The following is a 5,000-nucleotide window of genomic DNA, read 5'->3' as shown; positions in this document are numbered from 1 at the left end:
GACATGAAAAAAGTTCAAATCAGTAGGTTAAACTGCTTGATTTCTTTCAAAGCTTTTTTTCCCCACATTCTTAAAACTTTAGTTTTCATTGGCTAGACCTTACCTTTATGGAGATTATAGTCTCCATTGTGAATGTGTGTGTGGTAGAGGTTTGGAATCTCTTTTAAATTTAGAGCAATTATTTCTCTGAAAGGACTTCTCTTCTCTCAGAGCGTATAAAACATTCCGCTGTGAACAGGATTTGAACCTATGGGGGGAGATCCCATTGGATTTTGAATCCAACACCTTAACCTCTCGGCCATCACAGCCCATTTTATCTCCACTCATCGGGTGCCTTTTGGATAGTATCGTTGGACAGATTGAAATAAAGCACTGCCCTAAGTGTGTCTAGCCCTTTTTTGCCACACAAAGTCATGAGAAAGTCCTCTTGCGTATGACTGTTGACTTACAGACAGAGACAGGTGTGATGTAAGGTTCATGAGAAGGAAGACGGTTTTGGAAAACTAATGAGGTGTGTTTTGGAGAATACAGTTGAGCGACGTCTCTGAACTCAGGAGTAGCCCTAACTGTGTCTTAACTTTTTCTTCAACACACGGTCATGAGATAGGCCTCTTGCTTAAGGTATTGTTTTACAGACAGAGACAGGTGTGGTGTGAGGTTCATGAGAAGAAGTAAGGCTTTGGGAAGTAAGGAGAAGCACTTTTTTAACAATTGACACTACGATATGAAAAAAACTTAAATCAATAAGATAAACCGCTTGATTTCTATCAATGCTTTTTCCCAACGCTCTTAAAATCTTAGTTTTCATTGTCCGAACCTTATCTTTATAGAGATAATAGTCTCCATTGAAAATGTGTATGTGTCAAAGCTTTCGAATGTCCTTTTAATTTAGAGCGAATGCAATTATTTCTCTGACTTCTCTTTAAGGTGTATAAAAGATTCCGCTGTGAACAGGATTTGAACCTGTGCGGGGAAACCCCATTGGATTTCAAGTCCAACGCCTTAACCACTCGGCCATCACAGCTGCATTTCCACCTCTTCGTTGGATTTTTTGGGGAAACAGCAGGTTTGGGGGTTTGACATGAAAAAAGTTCAAATCAGTAGGTTAAACTGCTTGATTTCTTTCAAAGCTTTTTTTCCCCACATTCTTAAAACTTTAGTTTTCATTGGCTAGGCCTTACCTTTATGGAGATTATAGTCTCCATTGTGAATGTGTGTGTGGTAGAGGTTTGGAATCTCTTTTAAATTTAGAGCAATTATTTCTCTGAAAGGACTTCTCTTCTCTCAGAGCGTATAAAACATTCCGCTGTGAACAGGATTTGAACCTATGCGGGGAGATCCCATTGGATTTTGAATCCAACACCTTAACCTCTCGGCCATCACAGCCCATTTTATCTCCACTCATCGGGTGCCTTTTGGATAGTATCGTTGGACAGATTGAAATAAAGCACTGCCCTAAGTGTGTCTAGCCCTTTTTTGCCACACAAAGTCATGAGAAAGTCCTCTTGCGTATGACTGTTGACTTACAGACAGAGACAGGTGTGATGTAAGGTTCATGAGAAGGAAGACGGTTTTGGAAAACTAATGAGGTGTGTTTTGGAGAATACAGTTGAGCGACGTCTCTGAACTCAGGAGTAGCCCTAACTGTGTCTTAACTTTTTCTTCAACACACGGTCATGAGATAGGCCTCTTGCTTAAGGTATTGTTTTACAGACAGAGACAGGTGTGGTGTGAGGTTCATGAGAAGAAGTAAGGCTTTGGGAAGTAAGGAGAAGCACTTTTTTAACAATTGACACTACGATATGAAAAAAACTTAAATCAATAAGATAAACCGCTTGATTTCTATCAATGCTTTTTCCCAACGCTCTTAAAATCTTAGTTTTCATTGTCCGAACCTTATCTTTATAGAGATAATAGTCTCCATTGAAAATGTGTATGTGTCAAAGCTTTTGAATGTCCTTTTAATTTAGAGCGAATGCAATTATTTCTCTGACTTCTCTTTAAGGTGTATAAAAGATTCCGCTGTGAACAGGATTTGAACCTGTGCGGGGAAACCCCATTGGATTTCAAGTCCAACGCCTTAACCACTCGGCCATCACAGCTGCATTTCTACCTGTTTGTTGGATTTTTTTGGGAAACAGCAGGTTTGGGGGTTTGACATGAAAAAAGTTCAAATCAGTAGGTTAAACTGCTTGATTTCTTTCAAAGCTTTTTTTCCCCACATTCTTAAAACTTTAGTTTTCATTGGCTAGGCCTTACCTTTATGGAGATTATAGTCTCCATTGTGAATGTGTGTGTGGTAGAGGTTTGGAATCTCTTTTAAATTTAGAGCAATTATTTCTCTGAAAGGACTTCTCTTCTCTCAGAGCGTATAAAACATTCCGCTGTGAACAGGATTTGAACCTATGCGGGGAGATCCCATTGGATTTTGAGTCCAACACCTTAACCTCTCGGCCATCACAGCCCATTTTATCTCCACTCATCGGGTGCCTTTTGGATAGTATCGTTGGACAGATTGAAATAAAGCACTGCCCTAAGTGTGTCTAGCCCTTTTTTGCCACACAAAGTCATGAGAAAGTCCTCTTGCGTATGACTGTTGACTTACAGACAGAGACAGGTGTGATGTAAGGTTCATGAGAAGGAAGACGGTTTTGGAAAACTAATGAGGTGTGTTTTGGAGAATACAGTTGAGCGACGTCTCTGAACTCAGGAGTAGCCCTAACTGTGTCTTAACTTTTTCTTCAACACACGGTCATGAGATAGGCCTCTTGCTTAAGGTATTGTTTTACAGACAGAGACAGGTGTGGTGTGAGGTTCATGAGAAGAAGTAAGGCTTTGGGAAGTAAGGAGAAGCACTTTTTTAACAATTGACACTACGATATGAAAAAAACTTAAATCAATAAGATAAACCGCTTGATTTCTATCAATGCTTTTTCCCAACGCTCTTAAAATCTTAGTTTTCATTGTCCGAACCTTATCTTTATAGAGATAATAGTCTCCATTGAAAATGTGTATGTGTCAAAGCTTTCGAATGTCCTTTTAATTTAGAGCGAATGCAATTATTTCTCTGACTTCTCTTTAAGGTGTATAAAAGATTCCGCTGTGAACAGGATTTGAACCTGTGCGGGGAAACCCCATTGGATTTCAAGTCCAACGCCTTAACCACTCGGCCATCACAGCTGCATTTCTACCTGTTTGTTGGATTTTTTTTGGAAACAGCAGGTTTGGGGGTTTGACATGAAAAAAGTTCAAATCAGTAGGTTAAACTGCTTGATTTCTTTCAAAGCTTTTTTTCCCCACATTCTTAAAACTTTAGTTTTCATTGGCTAGGCCTTACCTTTATGGAGATTATAGTCTCCATTGTGAATGTGTGTGTGGTAGAGGTTTGGAATCTCTTTTAAATTTAGAGCAATTATTTCTCTGAAAGGACTTCTCTTCTCTCAGAGCGTATAAAACATTCCGCTGTGAACAGGATTTGAACCTATGGGGGGAGATCCCATTGGATTTTGAATCCAACACCTTAACCTCTCGGCCATCACAGCCCATTTTATCTCCACTCATCGGGTGCCTTTTGGATAGTATCGTTGGACAGATTGAAATAAAGCACTGCCCTAAGTGTGTCTAGCCCTTTTTTGCCACACAAAGTCATGAGAAAGTCCTCTTGCGTATGACTGTTGACTTACAGACAGAGACAGGTGTGATGTAAGGTTCATGAGAAGGAAGACGGTTTTGGAAAACTAATGAGGTGTGTTTTGGAGAATACAGTTGAGCGACGTCTCTGAACTCAGGAGTAGCCCTAACTGTGTCTTAACTTTTTCTTCAACACACGGTCATGAGATAGGCCTCTTGCTTAAGGTATTGTTTTACAGACAGAGACAGGTGTGGTGTGAGGTTCATGAGAAGAAGTAAGGCTTTGGGAAGTAAGGAGAAGCACTTTTTTAACAATTGACACTACGATATGAAAAAAACTTAAATCAATAAGATAAACCGCTTGATTTCTATCAATGCTTTTTCCCAACGCTCTTAAAATCTTAGTTTTCATTGTCCGAACCTTATCTTTATAGAGATAATAGTCTCCATTGAAAATGTGTATGTGTCAAAGCTTTCGAATGTCCTTTTAATTTAGAGCGAATGCAATTATTTCTCTGACTTCTCTTTAAGGTGTATAAAAGATTCCGCTGTGAACAGGATTTGAACCTGTGCGGGGAAACCCCATTGGATTTCAAGTCCAACGCCTTAACCACTCGGCCATCACAGCTGCATTTCCACCTGTTCTTGTGGATTTTTTGGGGAAACAGCAGGTTTGGGGGTTTGACATGAAAAAAGTTCAAATCAGTAGGTTAAACTGCTTGATTTCTTTCAAAGCTTTTTTTCCCCACATTCTTAAAACTTTAGTTTTCATTGGCTAGGCCTTACCTTTATGGAGATTATAGTCTCCATTGTGAATGTGTGTGTGGTAGAGGTTTGGAATCTCTTTAAATTTAGAGCAAATTAGTTCTCTGAAAGGACTTCTCTTCTCTCAGAGCGTATAAAACATTCCGCTGTGAACAGGATTTTGAACCTATGCGGGGAGATCCCATTGGATTTTTGAGTCCAACACCTTAACCTCTCGGCCATCACAGCCCATTTTATCTCCACTCATCGGGTGCCTTTTGGATAGTATCGTTGGACAGATTGAAATAAAGCTCTGCCCTAAGTCGTGTCTAGCCCTTTTTTGCCACACAAAGTCATGAGAAAGTCCTCTTGCGTATGACTGTTGACTTACAGACAGAGACAGGTGTGATGTAAGGTTCATGAGAAGGAAGACGGTTTTTGGAAAACTAATGAGGTGTGTTTTGGAGAATACAGTTGAGCGACGTCTCTGAACTCAGGAGTAGCCCTAACTGTGTCTTAACTTTTTCTTCAACACACGGTCATGAGATAGGCCTCTTGCTTAAGGTATTGTTTTACAGACAGAGACAGGTGTGGTGTTGAGGTTCATGAGAAGAAGTAAGGCTTTA

The 5,000-nt window shown here is 39.9% G+C and overlaps 9 non-coding genes across 9 annotated transcripts; all 9 read right to left on the bottom strand.

Annotated features, from left to right (window-relative positions):
- Positions 1 to 226: 226 nt before the first annotated feature.
- Positions 227 to 308, bottom strand: TRNAL-CAA (transfer RNA leucine (anticodon CAA)). Its single transcript has one exon. It is a non-coding gene; the product is annotated as a tRNA-Leu (tRNA).
- A 634-nt stretch (positions 309 to 942) lies between these two features.
- On the bottom strand, positions 943 to 1,024 carry TRNAS-UGA (transfer RNA serine (anticodon UGA)). The gene has a single exon. It is a non-coding gene; the product is annotated as a tRNA-Ser (tRNA).
- A 280-nt stretch (positions 1,025 to 1,304) lies between these two features.
- On the bottom strand, positions 1,305 to 1,386 carry TRNAL-CAA (transfer RNA leucine (anticodon CAA)). The gene has a single exon. It is a non-coding gene; the product is annotated as a tRNA-Leu (tRNA).
- Positions 1,387 to 2,020: 634 nt separating this feature from the next.
- Positions 2,021 to 2,102, bottom strand: TRNAS-UGA (transfer RNA serine (anticodon UGA)). The gene has a single exon. It is a non-coding gene; the product is annotated as a tRNA-Ser (tRNA).
- Positions 2,103 to 2,382: 280 nt separating this feature from the next.
- TRNAL-CAA (transfer RNA leucine (anticodon CAA)) lies at positions 2,383 to 2,464 on the bottom strand. Its single transcript has one exon. It is a non-coding gene; the product is annotated as a tRNA-Leu (tRNA).
- Positions 2,465 to 3,098: 634 nt separating this feature from the next.
- TRNAS-UGA (transfer RNA serine (anticodon UGA)) lies at positions 3,099 to 3,180 on the bottom strand. The gene has a single exon. It is a non-coding gene; the product is annotated as a tRNA-Ser (tRNA).
- Positions 3,181 to 3,460: 280 nt separating this feature from the next.
- On the bottom strand, positions 3,461 to 3,542 carry TRNAL-CAA (transfer RNA leucine (anticodon CAA)). Its single transcript has one exon. It is a non-coding gene; the product is annotated as a tRNA-Leu (tRNA).
- Positions 3,543 to 4,176: 634 nt separating this feature from the next.
- Positions 4,177 to 4,258, bottom strand: TRNAS-UGA (transfer RNA serine (anticodon UGA)). Its single transcript has one exon. It is a non-coding gene; the product is annotated as a tRNA-Ser (tRNA).
- A 281-nt stretch (positions 4,259 to 4,539) lies between these two features.
- TRNAL-CAA (transfer RNA leucine (anticodon CAA)) lies at positions 4,540 to 4,623 on the bottom strand. Its single transcript has one exon. It is a non-coding gene; the product is annotated as a tRNA-Leu (tRNA).
- Between the last annotated feature and the right edge of the window lie 377 nt (positions 4,624 to 5,000).

Source organism: Eleutherodactylus coqui, chromosome 2 (assembly GCF_035609145.1).
Source record: "Eleutherodactylus coqui strain aEleCoq1 chromosome 2, aEleCoq1.hap1, whole genome shotgun sequence".
NCBI lineage: Eukaryota > Metazoa > Chordata > Amphibia > Anura > Eleutherodactylidae > Eleutherodactylus > Eleutherodactylus coqui.
This window is presented reverse-complemented; position numbering and strand designations above follow the sequence as displayed.